The sequence below is a fragment of the Lepisma saccharinum genome, chromosome 26 (assembly GCF_977018435.1).
Source record: "Lepisma saccharinum chromosome 26, izLepSacc3.1, whole genome shotgun sequence".
In the NCBI taxonomy this organism is placed as follows: Eukaryota; Metazoa; Arthropoda; class Insecta; order Zygentoma; family Lepismatidae; genus Lepisma; species Lepisma saccharinum.
In genome coordinates this window covers 26,821,316-26,844,668 of record NC_139254.1, presented here as the reverse complement: position 1 = coordinate 26,844,668, position 23,353 = coordinate 26,821,316, and the positions used below count along the sequence as shown (strand labels likewise).

The following is a 23,353-nucleotide window of genomic DNA, read 5'->3' as shown; positions in this document are numbered from 1 at the left end:
GAAAGAGAGAATGCCTTGGCGCCATGTGATATTATTTGTTCCCTATTAAATCAATATTGTTTTAAATTGCAAAAATTGGATCTAAAAATTTTCTTTCTCGCTTCGCTCGCAATATAATTGTTTTCTGTAATGTGATGCATTTAAATAATAATGTTATGTTTTGTATATATGTAATGAATGAACTTTGAATACGTACATAATTTAGTGTTAGCATTTTGCATATGTATTTTCTTATTTTATGTCGCTCCATGTTGCATATGTGTAAAACATATGAAAGTTATACATGTTATATGTACAAAAAGGATATCTTGGGCATGCATTTAACATTCATTTTCTACCATTCAAAAATACAGTTTGTGTGCTTGTTTTAAATTATTAGCTAATGTAAAATTTCTTGCTTTAGCACAGACATCTACCTCCCTTTTGCGTAATTTATGAGGATAATAACGTCTTTGATACTACTACTACTACTACTACCAGTAGTAATAATAATGAAATTATTAATGGTATTATTATTACTATTATTATTATTATTATTGGTACGTTTATCCTGGAACTTGAACCCTCCAGACAAAAATTCGTGGTTGCGCCTCTGGCCTTACTTCCACATTCGCCTTCCATATCATCAAGTATGCAACTTTCAAAAACCTTTACACAATCCGAACTCAATTTCTAAGTATTGCTTCATTGAATATTGAGTGCAACATAAGAAGTTGAAACATTGCCCGCGATAATAATACTTTGAACATCTCGTAGGTAGCCAACACTAATTAACAATTGCACTGTGTTACTTTACTTTATGTGCGTTTGTTGAGAAATTATGCTGAAAATATAATGTACGACTTACAGGACAGATGTTTTGCCCTTGCACATCCTTTCAATCTTCTCGTCAATCAATGAAAACAGCTGTCATGTAAATAATGCCCAAATAAGCTATTCAATATAAAGCATACTTATCAAAGCAAGGAAAAAATTATCAATGATTTTTGTATTATCAATATAATGTGTTCTATACACGTCTATTATATTATAATTTAAAGATATCGTACAAATATAATACTATTTTGCTGGCTTTAATTTATTTTATATGTGCTTTAAAAAGCCTCGTTGGTTCAGTCGGTAAATAATCTGACTGTCACGCTGAAGACGGGGATTCTGTTCCCAGGGTGGTTGGTCTCGAGGGGGATTTTCTCAGCAACGTCCTTGCATGAAAACTGTTTTGAGGTTCACCAGGGGTCTAAAAAAATAGTATTTTGGGGGCTGGAACGTGATGCTATCACCACCTTCATAAATGGCCGAGATTGTGAATCATAATCCCTATATTCATTTATGGCATGTTACAACGTGCAGAAGGTACTTTTGCTTTTAAAACTTAGTGGATATTTAGTCGCACACCGTGGCCGTTCGGTCTAAGACGTCATGCTTTGGGCTCTGGCTACGGAACGGGCAGGTTCGAGTCTCCTAGGGGAAGCGTAACAACTTTCTTTCTGAGGTTTCGGACTGCGTATGGGACCGGTGGCCACCCACCATTGTGAGGAAATTGGAGAGCTACGAATGAGTAGCGTAACCCGGTCATGCAAACTTACAAAAATGACTGGGGGTCGTCGTGCTGACCACACGTCACCTCGTAACAGGTTGGATGATCTCCCGCCTCGGCAGGTGGAAGTGAGGCCGGCAGTCGGTAGGTAGGCCTTAGCCCTATATTAGTACATATTTGAATACATGCCGCGAGAATACACATTATGAAATTTGTTTGACTCAACTCAAACATACTGCAGAAACTCTTTCCATGTAGATTTAATAGCCGGCATCCGTGGCAGAGCGGTTAGCACATCGCGCTACGACGCCAAGGATCCCAGGTTCTAATCCCGGCCTGGGTATGGATGTTTGTGAGTGTCCATTCATCAATTTCATCATCATGAATCATCCCCATCTTCGCAATTAGCCAAGTGGCAGAAAAGTGAAGTAAAATAAACCAAATAAAAAAAAAATGATTTAATATTTCATATTTGTGTTGCTTGATTGAATTGGTGTTTTAAGTCCGCTTTTTGCACAGAAAGGCTATTTGGGACTGAACCTACAGTTTAAAGTTGGATCCGAACCACTATGTGCCTACACCGGGTATCGAACCCGTGACCCCTTGACTACAAGGCGACGGCGCTACCACTAGGCCATCGGGGAAGTCATATTTGTGTTGCTTCACAAGACTTATTTTCGAATTGCTCACTGTATTATTAGTAAAACACATTTTATGTGTGTGTTGGATATGGTATGAGATATAATTAGGAAAAGCTATGGATAATGTAATATTTATACAAAGTAAATGAATGTATTATGTTCTTACAACAAATGTAACTATTACAGAATAGGAAGCCAGTGCCAAAAATAGCCGTAAGTTTCTTTTTAATTCCTCGCAGTAGTAAATATTGTAACAAATAAAATTAAAAATTTAGATCCTCAACTCAACATGGTCTCTTAGACCAAATTATAATTCTCAGCTTGCATTTACCTCCGATTATTAGAAGTATCATTCGACCGAAAAGCAATCTCTGACTGTTGGCTGATAAATGCGACGTGCCTAAAATACAGGAAAACGTAACAGCATAATCGTTCCATTATTTTTGTTTTGTATTTGTATTGCTTTTGTTTTATTTCAAGTATAATTTACCCCTTGGCTAATCGCAAAGATGAAAATGAATGGTGAGTAGATGAAATGGATGAAGGGATGATCACAAATCCATGTGGATCACAAACAGTACAGAGTAATACACAGATTGTTGGTTGTTGATTGTTGGATTGTTGTTGATCTCGTCGGCCCTCGCTCTGAACTAGCACTACACTGAGGCTCCGGAAATTCCGCTGTCGTTGATGTCTTCAGCTTTGGACCCGAACTGGAACTAGTAGTAGACTTCGTTACTTTACGGTATTTAGTCCTTTTCATCTTCGAATCACTAGATCTTATAAAGCCACCAATGGACACTGACTGATCACTAATCGACATATGAACTGTCACACTTACCTTTGAATTTTCATTAACCGATTCTGTTGTACAGATCAACTTGGAAATTGAAGCCGCGTATTTTAACCTCATTATATTCTAGAACATTCCGCAGATAAAACGATTCGTTAATGTTGCCAGTAGTTCGACTACTTCTCTTATTCAAGAACGTTCTCTCTCGCGCTTTCCAGACATTAAAAAATTACAATGAATCGTCCTACGTGTGGCGCTACACACCGAAAGCTCAAAAAAAGTTTTAATGCAATATTATCAACAACAGGGTTATAGAACATTCTCCGTGTTGCCTTGGTAAGTATTTATCTCCTTATATTATCGGCACACTATTCAAGAAAACAAGAACCTAATTTTATGTAGTGTAAACTGAAAAAAATTAAGGGGGACTCAAGCCCCCTGATCCCACCTTGGATACGCGCTATTAACAATAACAGGGTTATAGAACATTCTGTGTCTTGCCTCGATAATTATTTCTCTCAAATTATCATCACTAGAGCCCGGAAGTTCAGGCATTTATTTTCGTTAAAATAAGCAGACAAAAAGGCATTTATAATGTGGAAAATAGGCACTAAAAATGAAAAAAGGGCAAAATAAACCGAAAAAAGGCACATTTGGAAGTCGTTTACTTTTATCCATAATTTCTTGCAAAATATTAAAATCTACATTGGGAAGACCATTTCAATTTTCTCCGTCTTGATTGCACATAACTACAAGTTGTTTTTTTTAAAGTTCTCAACATTCATTGATAGTAGTCTTGTCAGAGAGAATGTTTTTCATAATAGAAAATGATCTTTCTACTTCGACAGAAGTTATTGGAGCATACTTAAAACAAGCTAATGTAGCTGGACTCATTTTGGTAACAGCATTTTCACCTTTAAGAATATCACAAATTGTTTTCAATTGTTTCAAGTCATCATTTGACACTCACTACCCGTTTGCACTTTTCCGCAACAGCTGACCCCTTTTCTCCTGGCACTTCCATCATCTGCTGCATAGATTCCTTGTAGATTTTCATGGATGCTATAATTGTAATTGTCTCTGGCAATGAACCATAATGTGCAAAAATAAACTTGAATAGCACAGGAGTTTTTTCACTTCACGAATTGAAGCCGCTTCATTTTCTGGAAGAGCATCTATCACCTCAATGTTTTTTTCAAGGTTGTTAGCATAATATATAGCTGCTGATATCCAGGTTCCCCATCTCGTCAAGACTGGTTGCGGAGGTAAACTAAGCTCAGGCGCAACTTCCTCAAATTTTCGGGTTCGAGAGGGAGATTTGAGAAATATCTTCTTTGTGTTCGAAATCAACCTGTCCACTTCAACAGTCAATCATGCACAAGAAATGTTAACCGAAAGGCAATATCCTAACTCAGCATGAAATACTTTTTTCTCACACTTTTCCCCTTCAGCAATGTTGAAAAATGCGTGAGTTCAATATTACTTAAATAAGGCGAAAATTATTCACATAATAAACAGAAGAAAAATAAATGCCAACAACGTTTTCTGGGAGAAAAATAATTTATATACATTTTTTAAAAAAAAATTGTCAAATTTTATTGAAAAAGGCAAAAAAGGCATTATAATTAAAAATAGGCAGTGAGGTCCCAAATAGGCAAAATGAAAAGGCTTCTAAAACATTTGAAACAACATAAAAAACGTATATCCGGAAAATTTTTATCAATATATGCATTAGATAAAAAGAGGCATTTTGCCAAACTTCCGGGCTTTAATCATCACATTATTCAAGAGGCCATGAACCTAATTTTATGTAGCGTAATTTCCTGAAGGGAGTGCTGGAGCCCCCTGATTCCCACCTTGGATACGTGCTTGACTCGATAATTATTTCTCTCCTTAATTATCGTCACATTATTTTATTTCCCAAAACAAGAGACCAAAAAACCTCATTTTATCTATTGTAAACCTCAAACTTTCGGGGAGTTCGAGCCCCCTAAGCTCCCCCTTGGATACGTGCCTGCTGCGAGTGTCCCTTCATCAATTTAAACTAAACATCACTCATCCTGTTCGTCGCGATTAACCAAAAGTGGAAGAAGACGCTAAATAACAAAAACAAATTTATCCTCATCGTGGCGATCAACTGGAGAATCTTAAAAGTAGCGTAAAATTATTAAAGGGAAATTCCAGGACATTCAGTAAAAATTCATATCAGAATATGCCCGGACAAGAACTTTCCTTAGAATTAGACATTTAAAATAAATGCAATAGGTTAGCTGGAAAGAAAAGCCGGCAGTGGACTACAGCCTACAGGGACAAGATATCACGCATAATAATGTCTGAGAAATAAACTATTCATTGTTTTGGAATAAATGTATTCTTCTATCGCGTATTTGATCTCTTGTTGTCAAATTAAATTAACAGCTTTGGTGTATAATATCAAAAGATGCATGAAAACACAGCGTTTCATGTGCCATCTGCTACATTCTACGCATAGCTTTCTTCCGCTCGTATCCTCTTGGTGACGTCACAAGCTCTAGCCAATAACGTGCAAGTCGCGGAGTGGCCCCCTCTGGATCATATCATCTGCCCCTTCCTTTCGGAAACTAAGTTTCAGGAAGGAAGTCATCTACCTGGAGGAAACTTAGTTTTAAAGTAGGAACTCTTTCTTTTTATCCTCCGAAAATTGCACCAGTTTTAGGTTTTCCAAGTTAACCTTACCATATAATTCTTTAGTCCTTGAAAATAGCAATGTCACAACATTATTTTCCACTTTGTCCACTAGATAAGGTCCTATCCACAACATAAATAACTTTTGAATGGTCTTATTTAGTGAGAATCTTATACAATGGTTTTTAACCATCACGAAGTCTCCAACTGTCAATGTCTTGAAGTTTTCCTTCTGTTTTATATTTTTCGACAGTTTCTTCTTCTCCCTGACTTGGGCTAAGAATAATTTGGACTTCCAATCCGGTTGGGCTTCTTCCCGTTCGGGCCAATTGAAATGTGTTATGGTCTCTCTGGGTATAGGATGATTGAAGAATAGTTCAGCAGGTGAATATCCAGTAGTTTTGGAAATAGAATAATTAATTAACCAAACAACCTTTGATATGTATCGCGACCAAGTCTGATGTTCTCGATAACAAAATAAACGAAGTAATCCGACTATCTCTTGATTTGCTCATTCTACCATGTTCCCCTTTGGATTGTAAGCTGTTGTGCAAACATGATGGATACCAAGCTTTTTGGTAAATTCGTGCCACTGCTTAGAGGTAAACTGAGCTCCTCTGTCGCTCAGGGTAAACGTAACGTTTGGATAGTGAGCAAAATATCCTTTCTGAAGCGTGTTTATAATTTCTGTGGTGCTGGCAGTCCGTAAAGCATATGTGGAGACAAAACGTGAAGACCAAGGAAGCTTCCCAATCAAGTCCAGAGAAAGCATCTCATGAGGTTGCTTGGGACTGATATGAAGGATCTCCTTGAGTATCCTTTGTCTGGTTTACTCTGGGCACAAATTTCACAATCTCGGATGTACTGTATCACGTCATCCTTCATGCCTTTCCAGAAGTATCGTACTGCAAGTCGCTTCAATGTCTTGTATACTCCAAAATGTCCAGCTTCATCATGAATTACTTTCAAGAGAGGTTGCTTCATTACCACCGGAACACACAATTTCCAAAGGGACTGATTACACTGTGTGACAATGAAAATTGCCGCAGAACAAAAACATGTGATTCCTATGGAGTTCAGTGCCCTAATGACGATAGTGAAAACCGTTTTTCGCTATCACCTAAACTTTTCTCTGGAAACGCAATTTTATTAGCTCACGACTGCATGTTATTGTTGTCGCGGCACTTATCAGCACAGGCTGCATAGGGGAGGGGTGGAGAGAAAAGGGATAGATAGCCACTTGGTTGAGGTATAGTAAGGTATAATGGCGTTGCAGTTATTTGCATCAGTCAGTTTGCTAGTGGGATCACCCAGTGTCTGTTCCTGCAGTGTGTGTCATGCAAAACCCCTAACGTGAAGAATACTGTTTGTGCGTGTTCGCGTGTTTCTTGTTTTCAGCGATGGCTAAGAAGTGTGTTAATTTATCAAACCTTTTCTGTTATGTGTGTGGTAAGTTTACAACGAAGTCCCAAAGACATCCAATTTCCCCGCTTGTCAAAAAGGCGTACGAATTGTATTTTGAATCAAAGGTAGATGGGGTCACCACAGAACTGTTGCTCACGTTAGTCTTGCTATTTAAGAGTCTGGTTGCATGGAACCCACCCACCTATGCCATTTGCCGTACCACAGTGGTGGAGGGAACCTAGAGACCACATAACCGATTGCTACTTTTGTTTAATGAAACTAACTGGAATCTCAAGTAAATCAAAACACACAGTTTCATATCCAAATTTGGAAAATGCAATGCGGCCAGTTCCGCATTCAGATTCTCTCTCAGTTCCAAAACCACCAACGGAATGGACACTGGAAGATGAAACAGACACTGGTAGTGACCAACCAATAGATCACAAAGATCTTGATAGCACGCCATCTACATCACAGGCAGAATTGGCATAAACCTGTTGTTGAAGAAGACAGTGTGCTGTTACCACCGCTCCATCTGAAATTGGGCTTCATGAATAATTTTGTGAAAGCAATGGACAAAGATGGCAGGGTTTTAAATTTTTACTGTCCAAATTGCCTGCGATTAGTACTGCAAAAATTAAAGAAGGTATTTTCATTGGTCCTCAGATTCGTGACTTGATGAATGACATAACCTTTGAAGAGATGCTGACAGATTCTGAGAAGGCAGCTTGGCTTGCCTTCAAAGATATATGCAACAATTTCTTGGGTAACGTCAGGTCTGACAATTACAGGGAACTGAAGGAACACATGCTGGACTGTTACAAGGCTATGGAGTGCAACATGTCTTTCAAAATACATTTCCTGCATTCTCATTTGGATTTTTTCCTGCCTAATCTCGGAGATGTGAGTGATGAACATGGTGAGCGATTTCACCAAGATATGCCATGGAAAGACGATATAAGGAAGATGGTCACCAAACCTTTTGGCAGATTACTGCTGGACACACCTACAAGAATTTTCACCATCCACGCACAAACGGAAAATTTCCAGGATATGTTTCTAACTTATAAATACATTTCAAGCTTTTTGCAGCTTTCTTGTGCCTTTTTATGTTTTGTAATACAAACAATTAATTTTGTTCAATGATCTGTATTTTATCCAGCTATAGGTTGCTCCTGTACTGTAATGAAGTCGTTTCCAATTGTCGCGAAAGTTGTTACTTTGTTTTCATGACTTACAATATATTGTTTACTATATGAAATATAGGCTAAGTGGTACATGTAGCATATCTTTTCCAGAAAAACTGGTACGTGATGGAACATTTCTGATTTCATTTTCGTAATCAGCATATCTCATTTAGTACAGAACACCTTCTTTCATCTCGTGGCAAGACATAAAGTTCAAATTTGTTGCACTGTGTTATCCGATCCTTTCTTAAATAAAATCCCTTCCTGAATGCGATAGGAACGATGCAATCTGAGGTTAGGTTCCTGAGAATTTAGAGATTGGAGTAAATTTTTGCAGAATTCATCTTCAGATTGTGCCTCTCTCCACTTGTCAACGTCATCTATTTCTCCTCTTTCGGCCCACAGGTAGTTTATTCTGAATGTCTGCTGGCTATTTTCAGGATGAATCTGGGGTATATCATCAGCAGGATACCGAGATAAAATATCTGCCAGATCGTTTTGGCGACCAGAGACATATACTATTTTATACTGGTACTGTTGGAGTTTTAGAGACCAGCGAGTCAAACGACTGTTCTAGTTATGATCGTCTTGTAACCATACCAATGCTTTATGATCACTGTAAATAGTGAAGGGCCTACCTTTCAAATAAACAGCATACTTCTCAACTCCAAAGTTTATGACCAAACATTCTAACTCATGGATGGAGTAATGGCATTCGTTATCCTTCAGTTTTCGGCTTGCATACTGAATGACCTTTCTCTCTTCACCATCCATTTGGAAAAGAAATGCTCAATCCTTTCCCAGAAGCATCGCATTGGATACAGAATTCCTGTTCAAAATCAGGCTGTGCTAAATTAGCATCTCTTACAAGTTCATTCTTCAGTAGCTGGAAACTTTGTTCTTCCTCGTCTCCCCAAATCCAACGTTGATTTTTACTTAACAGCTTGGTGAGCGGTTCAGATTTAGCTGCAAAATTTTCAATGAACTTCCGCCTCCAGTTGGCGAGGCCAAGAAATTTCCGAACATCCTTTCTAGTTTTAGGTTTAGGAAATAACTTAATGGCTGAATTCTTGTCTGGTTGGATTTTGATAGCATCTCCAGAAACAATGTGACCCAAATAGGTAATTTCCTTTTTGACAAATTCACACTTTCGCAGCTTTACAGTCATCCCCACTTCTTGGAGTCGCTGCAACACTTCCTCCAGATGTTCGAGATGTTTGGATAGTTCTTTGTCGAAAATCAGCAAGTCATCCATATATTGAGTTAGATACTCTTCGGTTTCAGGACCAAATGCAGCATCCATGGCAGCTATGAAAATTGACACAGCACTAGAGATACCAAAAGGCACTGACGTCCTTTATAGTAGAAGGCAGTACATGGTTGGCAGTCAGTTTTTACAGGGATCTGTAAATATCCAGAAGCCAGATCCAGATTTGTAAAATAACGAGCACCTTTAAATTTTTGTAAGGCATCCGAAATGGGCTCAACTTAATTCCGTGAAACACGTACAATTTTATTCAAATTTCTGAAGTCAATGCATGGACGTATTGTACCATCATGCTTGTCAACTACAATTAAAGGGTTCAAGTAAGAGGAATTACAAGGCATTATAACACCCCATTGTCTCCACTTTTCTAATTCTTCCTCCAAGAGTTTCCTTTTTGCTATAGGTATGGGATATGGAGATCGATACACAGGTTCTGTGGTGGTGAGTTAAATCTCACACTGGAAGTTTTTAATAGTACCTGGTCTCTCGGAAAATACATCTCTATGCTTCAATAAGACTTCTTTCAATTGGCTTCTACCCCTTTCGCATAAAATCTCATTCGCATTGACCTTCTGAAGTATGTCGTCAGGACTAGCCGTCCACTGATCGACATGGGAATCTTCACGGACTTTTCTTACATACGTCCCTGTCGAGGATCCATTATTCACGAGGTCCTGCTCTATCAGAACTCCGTCTACGGTGAGCGATAACTTCTCGCGCTGTAGGTCAATTCCTGCTTCATATTTCCTGAGAAATGGGTAGCCCAAAATAAAGTCAGCTTCGAGACCTTTCAAGACAAACATGTCCTCCAATAAATTTCTTCCAGCAATTTCTAGATATACTTGTCTGCATCCCACAACTCTAGTTTTGTTTCTCCCAGTGAAATCAGTCAGCCTAACATCTGGACATGGTTGTAACTGCAATGACGGCAGCATCTCTTTACTCTTCTTCCAAATGGCGTAGCTCATGAGATTACATTCGCTTCCAGTGTACAGAACACAAATAAAATCAACGCCTGTTACAGTTGCTTTAATTAACGGAGCCCTGGGTAAATTTTCCTTTCTAACTGCCTGTTGTAGTGTGCTATCTAAACTTTGTTCTCCTTCATTGAGAGTCAGCACAACAAAAAGAGGATTATCTTCACTATTTATAACGCTGTCATCTGTTCCCAGAGAAGTCTAAGATTTTAGTCCATACGTGATCGGGAACGAAAAATTCACGTTGGGCGACTGGCTAAATCCGACTGCATACCACTTGGATTAGCACTAGCCGATGGCGCCCAACAGAAGTCTCTTGTTATGTCGACGCTTTGACGTTGCTCATTCGTCAAACGTGAAGCAGAAGGTTCAAATGGAGGCGCCGTCTCTCTGAAGTTACTGGGTTCAGAGGCGTTTCGTGAAGAGTCACGGGAATGGTCTTCTGGATCAGATCTGGAATGATGCGGCCCACGTGCGTAGTTGTTCCTGCCATCCCTTCTAGGAGGATTACGCTGCCTGTTGTAATTGGAATAACCATTTCTATGGTACTGCGTAACTTGTCTGACCCGGGGGGGTTGGTTTCCAATTCTATTTTGTCTAGAAGAATTTCCCTGACCAGCACTTTCTCTATTCCACGCAGGCTTCCAACTGTCCTGTTCCTCAAGCACCTCGAACCTTTTCAGAAAGTCGGCTAGCTGCCGTACAGTTTGAGGGGAATTAGTTAGACTCAGACTGTGAGTTTTATATGGAAGCTGGGAGATGATTAAATTCACAATCTCAGGTTCTATGTAATGGGCAGACAGATTGCGGTAGGCTGAGTAAATAGACCAGGCATATTCCTCCATGCTCATACCGGACTGCTTTTAGTATTGGCGAAATCTCACTGCTGTCAGCTCCCTCTCTTTGGCCTCTTTAGAATCATATTGTTTGCGAAAACGACGGCAGAAATCCGAATAGGACTTGAACTCTAACTGGCTTGCTCGAAACCAATGCTCAGCCTGGCCCTTGAAAAGCCGAGGAATAATTTACAATCGGTATTCGTATGGAATCTGCATTAAATCAAAATTGATATTAAGATCTTTTAAGTATTGCTCAGCATTCTGGGCTTCCAGGTCTCCCTTGAACTTCAACAAGGAATTAAGGTCTGCCATCCTTGGAGTTCCAATCACTGCTGATCGCTGAGTTGTTGGCGGCGACTCATCTGGCCCGCTCGTTGAATTTCCATGCCTTCGTGTTTGCTTCCTGATTTTTGCTTGATACTGAGAGTCAGAGCTGGTGCTGGAAGAGGAGGAACTGCGATCTTTCTTCCTTTCTAGACGTAACCTCTCTGTAACCTCTGTCATCGCCTGAAAGACTAAAGGTAGGTGTAATAGCAGGGGCCACTTCATTAGCTCTTGAATCAGCAGTAACTCGTGGGCGACAGACTTGTTTGTCTTCTCTTGTTTTCTCTCCACCGGCTCTGTCCATCGCTTCATTTAGTTCACTGTTCATAGTGGGCAACACTGCACTCTCAGCAACTGCAGATGGGTGAGCAGCTATTCGAGATCCAATTTCTATTTCCGTTTGCCAGGAAACGTGTATACTCTCTAGCTGATTTGTAAGTTGTTCTACTTGAGTCTTTATTTCCTCAACATCCTTGCTTCTTTGAGACACAACTACTGAAATCTGACTAATATTTTCTTAGATCTCAGCCCAGAACTGTATTTTGTCAGTCTCAGCCTCGGCCAACATCTGTTCTATTGTCAGCTGTTTTCCAATAATCCTATTGCACTCTCCAGTGAATCTCGAGTTAATATCCTCCACATCTGTGGAACATTTTTCATGGCTTTATTTACATCGGCTGCCAAGCTACGCCGGAAGTCATCAAAGTCTATCTCTCTGGCCTGCCGGATTTCTTCAGAGAATCGCACCCTAGTTTCCTTGTTCTCAGACTTCAGTTGTTGAATCTCACAGGCTATCTCGCCTATTTCAGGTCTTAATACTTTTATAGATTCACCGTGCTGCTTACCGATATCATCCTTTAGCAACACACATTGTCTGAGGATATCTTCCTTTAATATGTCAGATTGTCTACAGATATCAGCCTTCAAGCTGGTAATGGAATCAGCTTGCTGTTTAATATCAGCCTGCAGTGTTTCAGACTGTTTGCAGATATCAGGTTTCAGTGCTTCAGACTGTTTACACATATCAGCCTGTAATGTTTCAGACTGTTTGCAGATATCAGCTTTCAGTGCTTCAGACTGTTTGCAGATATCAGCTTTCAGTGCTTCAGACTGTTTACACAAATCAGCCTGCAATGTTTCAGACTGTTTGCAGATATCAGCTTTCAGTGCTTCAGACTGTTTGCTAATATCATTGCTAATATCAGCCTTCAAGTTATTAATGGAATCAGCTTGCTGTTTAATATCAGTCTGTAGTGTTTCAAACTGTTTGCTAATATCAGCCTGTAATTTTTCCATACTTTCGACTTGTTGCTTGCTAATTCCTTCAATCGTGGCTTTTAATGCTTTGAACATATTTAATGGATCAGATGAACTATCCATACAGAATGATTCACAATCTTTAAAAACCAAATCGGTAGCTTCGTGGCTTTTAGTTCATTTATATATCTAAGCCACAACATTCATAATGTAGAAGCTTTGTACATTTCTTGCACACAAATGTGGTTCTTTCTTTATTAATGTCCCGACAACAATCGGGAACATTAAGCTCTGAACTTGAAGCAAGATTTTTATTTGCACTACGCAAATGTTTTCTTTCCATTTCGAACGAAGTATCTCTGTGCTTTTCTACAAATATAAAAGTTTAGTGCTCTTGCACAATGAATCTCAATGTTAAACAATTGTCTTGCCCTTGTACACTACAATATCAAGCCAACACGTTGGACTGCCACTTGATACGTTCATAGCGCCTGTATTATTATACTATTATTTAACTATTAAACATATTATTATATTTGTTAATAACTCAATAATACTCAGCGGTGAACGATGAGACTCGGTGAAGTACACAGACTCCTCTCAGGTACAGGGGTAGTGTTAGGCAAAGACAATATTCATAGCACAGAGAAATAAAACCACATTACTGCAGTATGTATAAACTGAAAGGTTTTATTCTTTATTTATTTCAATTATATTGCAAATATACTGGAGACGAAGGTGAGGATTTCGCTTTGTCAATGAATTGACTTAACTAAAATGCATAAACTCAATGCGTGGCTATTGGCATGCCTATGATCACATAGACCTAGCTTGCGACCCGAACTACCACACCAAGAGATATGCAATTATAACTGAGCCAATATTTGCTCTTTAACCTTTTATTTCCAAATTTATCCTTAGGCTAACTTTATTATTTAACGTAGAATTGTTACAGTATTGTGCATAGCATCAATGCATGGCTATCGGCGTACCTATGATCACATAGGCCTAGCTTGCGCCCCGAACTACCATACCAAGATGTATGCACAACACCGAGGAGTTCCTTTTAAGTTTAAAAGCTTCGTCGATTCGTGGCGAAAGTGGGTTATTTCTTAAGCGATATCCTCGCTTTTATACTTTTTCGAGAACACAGATTCAAGTACAGATGAATCACTCACTATTTACAAAAATATGCTACCAACAAAACTCACGTCTATACATGTTTAGAAATACAAATTCGTATAGTGCACTCTCGCAAACATAAAGATACATTAAATTACCCATAATGTAGCATAAAATACAATAAACAAGAAACAAAAGATATACGTTACAAACAAGGTGCATTATTACATATAATAACAAAGAAATTATGCTTTCTTTCACAAAAGTAAACATATTAGTGACATATTTTATACTGGTGATGTCACATAAAAATATGGATCATATCAACAGTTTGCCAATATTTTGGTGAATTCTGTCCAAGAAGACTACATATGGTCCTGGGATCTCTGGCAAATACCATAGAGTTGGTTGGCGTCTTTCAGGTTGTAATGGTCGAAACATTTTGTCTTGAAAATTGTCTTCAGTCCTTTTACCTTTTCTTTTGTCTATATCACCTTAACTCAGTTCTCCCCAAATCTACCAATTCTTCTGCCGCTGTTCGTTCCCTTGCTTCGAACATGTCGACATTGTTGAAGTGGTCCCGCTGTCCGCCGGTAGCCACTGTAGTCAAATGGGTGTTGCTCAAAATGAACGATATAAAAAAAAAGAATAAAAAGAACTAAACGAAGCACTGCACATGATTAGTAACGTTATATATAGTATTTGTAACTATAAAGAGGTAATCCTATCCCTCGCGGTAAACTTCTCCTTAGGCTGGCACAATCACTGTCCCTGTTGATCCTATCGCCTGTAGAGCTTGATCGCAAATCCTTTCTAACCACTTAAGCGAAGTAAAGTCATGCAAGTGCTGCCTTCTAGTGGAGCAAATGAGAAACACAAGAAAGCAAATGATGATCACTGAGCGAAAGCAAGGACAGTGGTGTAGCGAGTGAAATTGTGACTAAAAGATCGCGAAACTATTTTTTATAGTTTTTTCTCGCGATTTTTCGTCACAGAGGTTAAGATGAAATTAAACTTGCAATTTAATGAAATAGCATCACGTTCAGCATCAAATTTCCCATCTATTTAAATGGGAGAACAATTGCCCATCAAAGTATGGGGATACAACAGTGGTGCTGCCACCTACAATAGTTTGCTTTGACCATGTCCATATCTAAAACTTTCTACTGGAGGCCCCATTTGTTATTTGTTGTGGCTGTGGGCATGACGTATGCCATTAATACTCAATCATTCCTGAGAATCCAGATCCACCAGGCAAATCTAAGGCACAATTTTATCATTTGGGTTGGATAGACAATAGGCTTCAAGACATTATGAAAACGTAATTTAGGTAGATCATTTAAATTCTTCCATAATTGTGCAAAACATTTAACATGTTCTGACACTTTATGGGCTACTACTTTAAATAGATGGACTACAAAATTGCTTGACTTTGTACTATAATGTTTAAATGTAATCATCAAATTACATTGAACACAAATTCATATACTGTAGTGAATCAAGTTGACAATGTTATTTATTAGGTTCTGTATCCACGTCTGAAGGATGACCTGAAGTTTAGAGAGTGTTCCTTAAGAGGGCATTAAAACGAGTCAACCTTACTTTCATGCAATACACCCTGGAATGCATTGTGAAGACTAACGAGACTCTGCCATCTGAACCCACATCCAGTAAAATCCTCTGTGGAAGTGTTTTAGCAACATCCCTCAGGCTGTTTTAGCAAACAGATTTTTTGGGGGAAGAAATATTCTTAATATTATTACAAGGAGAAATTTGTGAGAGTATTAAATATATATTTTTAATGCAATGTATGTTGAATCATCCAGCTTTAAAGAAGGGATGCTAATGAAAGTTAACAATAAGTAGCAAACTTTACTAATTAAAGGACTTACATGTAAATTATATTTTTATTTTAGCTTCGGCACCATGCAAAAGTATTGTTTAATTCTTCTCTCAGTTTCTGCAACTATCTTTGGTGAAGGTAAGAAGAGAAATCTCAATTTTCTAAGTTCCTTTATATCAATTGTAAATCTCCTTGGGGATTGGCTTCAGATTTTCATTTATATATTAGAAAGGGTGTGCATGCATGTGTTTGTGTGTAAGTGCACTCATGAAGGAAATTAATGAATTTTACAGTTAAGAAATTTGAATTACTTTTTTTTAATTAAGTACAGTATATACAATGTACACCATTCACCAAAAGTCTTAGGACAGGGACATTTTACACTAGGCAACCCAAATTACACAGGACATTGGTGGGTTGCATATAGACTTAGAATCAATTTTATGGTTGTCACAGGAAGCGAGCTGTGTCTGCATTTCACATTGGTCAGCTCCTTCTATCTCTTTTAAGAAATGAAACTTTTTAGGGTAGTGGGTACCCTTCAGGATTGTCTTTAATTTTTTTTTTTAAAGAATTAAATTAAAGACACCTCAAAGGTGTCAAGCAAGGTTCAAACTACTCCTGTGGTTGAAAGTATTCGCAAGTTTTAGCCATATTCTAGCGTGTTCAATATCCATGCCGTATGAAATGAAATGGAATGATTCTGTTTATCATTAACGATGAATTATAAAGAATAAAATCTCCATTTCAAGAAACTGAAAAGTGGAGGTAACTTGGATAATTATTATAAATATTATAACAAAATTCATGTTTTTAGTGGTGTAATTGCAGGTAAAATCGAAATGTCACACAGAAGATCTTACCTTACTCTGAACTCAGTCAAAATGTATTTTGCCCCGAAAATATATTAGATCGCAATTTTAAAATAATATTGATAGTTTCATGTTGAAAATTTGACCAATGCATGAATTGACGGTCAGACTTCTGGAACTACTTCTCTTCTCCTCTCATCTACACTGTCTTCTTCTTTTCTCCACTTTCTCCTTTCTCCCTCATTTTCTTCTGCTTCTATTTCACCTCGCCTCCTGTTCTCCCCTCTTGTCCCCCTCCCACTCTTCTACACTCATCTTCTGTCTTTGATTCCTGACTCCTTGGCTCTTAATTCTTCTCTTCTTCTCTCTCTACCTTATCTCCTTCTCTTTGCTCCCTTTCCCTTATATCTCCCTTGCATCTTTTTTCCTTTCATCTCCTTACTTCTCCTCTTCTATCCTCTCTTTTCCTTCCTCATCTACTTTTCCTCTTCTTCTTTCAACTCCTCTGTTCTCCTTTCATCTTCTCCCCCTTTCCTTTCATCTCCTCTCTTCTTTTCCTTTGTGTAGACTCATCAGCGATGAAAGAGTAGAAAATTGATTTTTATTGAAGTAGAGGAACTTTATTTCTTTAATAACGTATTTTGTCATTTTCGATGTAATACTGATTTCTTTTTAAATACATAATACTAGGTTGTATTCCTTTCGCATATTTCACACACTTCTATTGTGCATGTGGCCACTCTGAAATTGAGCCTAACTCTATACACCTTGTGTAAACTGGGTTACGTTGCCTAGTATTAAATGTTGCTGTTCTAAAACTTTAGGTGAATGCTGTACAAGTAATATTGTCTATAGGTTAGTATTACTCCATATTTTTCTGTAAATTACTCAACTTCCATAAAAATATTTCACACACTTTCAAGTAAATCGTTATCTTAGATTTTAAATATATTTTACTGATTGTATGATATGAATGAAGTTGATTTCGAGTGATACAAAACTGTTGGTTCAAATTAGATTTCAGCATATACCAATGGGTCATTCCACATCAAATTAATGCAACAAAATAAGATTTTGTCACCCACCATCTCCGATTTCGATGACATTTGGTATACACTCTTCCCTTATGGTTGAAAGAAACCCCCTATTTTTTTCACTCTTATCTCAAACGGTTTTCATTTTACAGCACTTCGAAATCTCATTAAATCTGTGTTGTCTGTCACTCTTGCGACCCTCGATACAAGATACCCTTGCTTACATTTTATTTCTTTTCTCCTTAACCAATGATCAGATCTCTCTGAAGCTTGACACAGAGTTCAATGAAATAATGAGGATTTCAGAAAAAATACATCAGCACTCAATTTTTTTTACAAAAGCCTATTAAAAGACTAATAATGGACTTGTAGCCTAATTTTTGTGGTGGGAAACTAGGTTGGAAAACCTGAATTTTCAGCATGTGAGATTGATGGAACCAAAAGTTGTTGATGTTTAAAATCATTTTAAAGACATGCTCTTTCTCTACAAAGAATGAAATTTATGTTGTTGTTTTTTTACCCCTTCTAACAAAAATTTTACGTCTTTTGGACATTGTGTAAATTTTCATGTTCAATCCATACAAAATGATCTAGCACTGGTCGCTTGACCATTTTTAAGAAATTTCATTTGTTTGTTGTTGTAACCCCTGTAAAATGGTAGCTCGAAACATGCATTATTTTTCTAAAACTAGAGTTCGTTTTAAAATGGTGGCCATTTTTGTATCACGACTTGCGACATTTTTGTCCTTTGCAGACAGTTGCAAAACTTTCTGTGAGTGCAACGCTTATTGATTTAAGTAAGGATTTTGATTCAGTTTCACACCAAATGCAGATAAAAAAGGCATGCTCTTATGGTATCCTAGAAGCTGAACTCTATCTCATGCAATATTGTATCTATCAAATAGACAGCAGATGGTCAGTATAAACAGTAAACAATCAGATCTCCTAAATATTGAAAGTGGAGTCCCACAAGGTTCTGTCTTTGGTCCGTTCCCTTTTAACATTTATGTAAATGATCTATACCCAGCTTCATAGCCCATAAAACAGTTTTGTGTGCAGGTGATACTACTTTCCTCACAATTGGCAATAATAAATGCATACTTGAAGAACTGGACAAAGAAATACGTAGAAGTCCACTCTCTGGTGTGAAACTATTCAATTGACTATTAATCAAAACAAAACAGAGAAAATAATCTTTACCCTAAATAAGGACATTGAATGTACCTCAGTAAAGCTTCTTGGTCTACATCTTGATTTAAAATTATCCTGGGATGTGCAAACAAACAAATTATGCTGCAAACTGGCCAGAGTCATCTTATTAAATAAACTTAGATCCTGTGTAAGTGAAAATTTATTGGTAAAATCTTATTACGCCTTTCTTCATAGCCATTTAACATATGGGATTTTATTATGGGGTAACTTGTCAACTGCTGGCAATGTATTCATTTGGCAGAAAAAAAGTAATAAGAAATATGGCTGGAATATTCACCCAATCTGTTTCATGCAAATCTTTCTTCAAGCAATATAAAATAATGACTGTTCCATGCCTATACATATTTAGCTGCTTAATGTTTATCAAAGAAAATATTCATAAATTCAACATAAGACACTCTGTACACAGACACAACAGAAGACACACTATCAACCAGGCTTAGCAAAGTTCAAAATAATTACAAACAAATGGGAATAAAACTCTTCAACCAGCTGCCAGGGACAGTTCACATTGTACCTCTTGAAAAATTCAGAAGGGTGCTGCAGGACTGGCTAAGAGAAAAGGTTTTCTACTCAATAGATGAATTTATTCTGCACTCAAAAGATGATTAAAATTCTAGAACTCTCAATATATGTAATACTGTCCTCTCCATACTCACCCTATATAAGAATTATTTATGTAGGCTTGTTTATGCTATTCATGTATTAAGTTTTATATTTATATATATATGTGCTATTCTTGTATTATGTTTTATATTTGTATGTTTATATTATTCTTGTATTATGTTTTATATTTGTACCAATGATGAAATCTGTTGCATTATTGTAATGCTTAATGACGAATAAACATATTGATATTGATTGATAATTATGATAACTCAACTAAGAAAAATTATAGAAATGTGGGGTAAAAAACATTGTTTTCAGTACATTTCAGGCTATATTTTATGTTCCGTACGTTTTTTAACCATATCTAATACAAATGGCTGAAATTTAGGGTCAAAACTGACTGATATTCAACTTTGAAGAGAAATCGATGTGTAGGGTATATTTTTAGTAGGTAAGCAATAAAATATCAGAGCTATATATTTTTTTAGAGGAAACATATACATCCAAAGTTTCAGCAGAAACTATTTGACACACAACCTTACACACCTTTTCATTGATAATAGCTACTAACAGGCTTACTATGCCATTTGTATGTTGCTCTCATAATACGTACAATAATTGTAATTGCATGATAGTTCATTAAAAGTAAATATTTATAATTCTAACTAATAACGTAAATTTACCTGTTTTGGCCAAACTTCCCCCTGTTGTAACTTTGTTATCCATGTATCTTTGTTCCCAACCAGATATTGGTTTGATTTCAGTTTTAAGTCCACTTTATGCACAGAAGTTTAATTGAGACTGGACCTACAGTTTGTTAAAGTTGGATCCGAACCACTATGTGCCTCCAATGGGTATCGAACCCAGGACCCCTTGATAACTGAGCATTTTCAAAGAGCTTTAACTCAAAGCGGAAACCAGTTACAGAGCTAAAGTATTTCCTGCTAAAACAAGGGATGTATATATTTCCTCAAATAAAATTATAGCTCTGATATTTCATTGCTTCGTACTAAAAAATATATCCTACACATCAATTTTCCTTCAAAATTGAATATCAGTTAGTTTGACCCTAAATTTCAGCCATTTGTATTAGATATTGTGAAAAACGTACAAAACATAAAATATAGCCAGAAATGTACTGAAAACAATGTTTTTTACCCCAGATTTCTATAATTTTTCTTAGCTGAGTTATCATAATTATCGTAACTGTCTGCAAAGGCAAAAAATGTCGCAAGTCATGATACAAAAATGGCCACCATTTTCAAACGAACTCTAGTTTTAGAAAAATAATGCCTGTTTCGAGCTACCCTTGTACAGGGGTTACAATGACAAACAAATGAAATTTCTTAAAAATGGTCAAGCGACCAGTGCAAGATCATTTGGTACTGATTGACCCTGAAATTTTACGCAATGTCCAAAAAAACGTAAAATTTTTGTTAGAAGGAGTAAGTAAAACATAAATTTCATACCTTTTTAGAAAGCGCATGTCTTTGCAATGACTTTCAACTTCAAAAACTTTTGGTTCCATCAATCCCATATGCTGAATATTCAGATTTTTGTAACCTAGTTTCCCACCACAAAAATTAGGTTACAGAGATCGGTTCATTGGTTAAGGAGAAAGGAAATAAAATGGCAGTAAGGGCATCTTGTGTCGAGGGTCTCAATAGTGACAGACAACACAGATTTAATGAGATTTCAAAGTGCTGTAAAATGAAAAATTAGAGGGTTTCTTTCAACCATAAGGGAAGGGTGTGTACCAAGTTTCTTCAAAATGGGAATTGGTGGGTGACATGACCTCATTGAAATGGCATGGAATTACCCCAATACCTTGTGAGTGGACACTGGTCGAGCTGATAATGATCAATACTTTGGAGTCTAGATGTCATTTTTGATTAATTTAAATATCTTTGAAATATCACAACATGCACAATTATCATTTATATTTTTCTCTAACCTTGTATCTCAAAGTGGATGTTTTTATTAAATGGCATATCATATTATTATGGTAATCTCATAAATGAACTTATGATTATTCTCAAGCAAAAGTTTAAAAATTGACATAGTGTGATTACAAAGGAATGCTTATACTGTATGTTATTATTTATTAACATTCTGGTCAGTTTTGAATTGTCTCAAATATTACTGTCAATAATAATGACATAAATATTGGCATCAGTTCAAAAAGGTATCAGCTCAGCTCTAATTCGAATACGTATATATACATGTGCATGTTTGTGTGTTTGTGTTTGTCTGTCTGTGTGTACATAATAAATATCATGTGCATTAACTGCAGTATTGATGTAATTGCAAATTCGCAAAAGATAAAGTACTTAAATATTTTATATTCATATTTCAGATGCTCATGATATTACAACTATTGTTAGGTTCAAAAATGTTGATGAAATTCTAGAAGAACATGACATGCCCTTGAGTGGTAAGAATGATATTTGAAGTATTTTAAAACATATTATTAAGCTCTTATTAATTTTTCACTTCTTGTATTTTGAATATGAAAGTATGGATGATTGTGAAAAATACATGAATTTACATTCTTTATATGTAATTTTTCAATGTTCAGAACAGAAATTCCATATAGTCTATACCAGGTGTTCTTTACCATCCTCTAAAATTTTCAATTTTGCCACTGGATCACACGTTTATTGTTGGCATACCAGTGCAGTGAAAATACACCACTCAAGAACTTCTTCAGAGACGACGCAATGAAGACGATGATTTTTTTATTGATTATTGTGACTAGTGATGAAAGCTGGTTTCATGAATACAAACTGGAAACAAAGTCGCTGGCAAAAAAGAAAGCAAAGACAGTGCTGTCTGCACCATCTTCTGAGATGCATTCTGGTTTAATTTCTTGAACCTGGGGTAACCATAAATGCTCGACATTTATATCCAAACACTTCACAAGCTCTGTTGTGCATTAAAGGATAAATGTCCTGGAAATAAAATCATCCTTCAACATGATAATGCATGCCCTCACTTTGCTCAGTTCACCAGGGAGGAAGTTGGGATAATAGCATGTGAACTTCTGCCTCACCCTTCCTACAGTCCCAACATTGCATCCTCCAACTTTCATCTGTTTAGTTCTGTGAAGGAACAGTTTTGAGGCCAATGCTACCACACAACGGAGGACATACAAAAAACCGTATGTCAGTGTCTGTGAACAGCTGGAAGGAGTTCTACCATAAGGGTATTTTCAAGTTCCCAAACAGGTAGGGAAAATGCATGCAAAGAAATGGAGAACCTGTTGAAAAGTTAAGTCTGTAGATGTTTTTCTTTAATAAAAATAAATCTCGGTTCATGAAAAATAGTTGCTCATTACTTTCAGTATGCCCCTCATATGTAACCATTAGATATCCATGGAATATTCAGTTTTGGATATCAATTAGACATCTACAGGATACCAGTCCTGGATGTCCATAGAATCTAATCTTCAATCAGCCAATACTTTGTTGTCTCCTGCTTTATCTTTTTCTAACCTATTGTATACACTTACTGTAGATGATATTGTACTTGCATGTGCTTTTCTGACAGTACCATTAGATTTCTAATATATAAAAATGGATGTGTGTGTGTGTGTGTGTGTGTGTGTGTTTGTGTGTGTGTGTGAGTGTGTGTTTGTTCCGCCATAACTCTCGAACGCCTGGAGCTATTTCAACCAAACTTGGTACACATATCACTTGCAATATGGAAAGAAATACTGTGGGGGTAAGACACCCCTGATACCCCTAGGGGTGTGGAGGTTGGAAGGGGGTGACGTGTAAAAATAATAAAAAACGACCAATATTAGTGTGGAATCCATAGTTTTCAGTCGCT

General features: G+C 37.0%; 1 long non-coding RNA gene across 1 annotated transcript in view; it reads left to right on the top strand.

Annotated features, from left to right (window-relative positions):
• Positions 1 to 21,959, top strand: part of LOC145979557 (uncharacterized) — a 46,818-nt gene extending 24,859 nt beyond the window's left edge. The window contains exons 2-3 of the long non-coding RNA XR_014440791.1: positions 15,929 to 15,993; positions 21,879 to 21,959. This is a non-coding gene — a long non-coding RNA (uncharacterized LOC145979557). The remainder of the gene's footprint in view (positions 1 to 15,928; positions 15,994 to 21,878) is intronic.
• Positions 21,960 to 23,353: the final 1,394 nt, after the last annotated feature.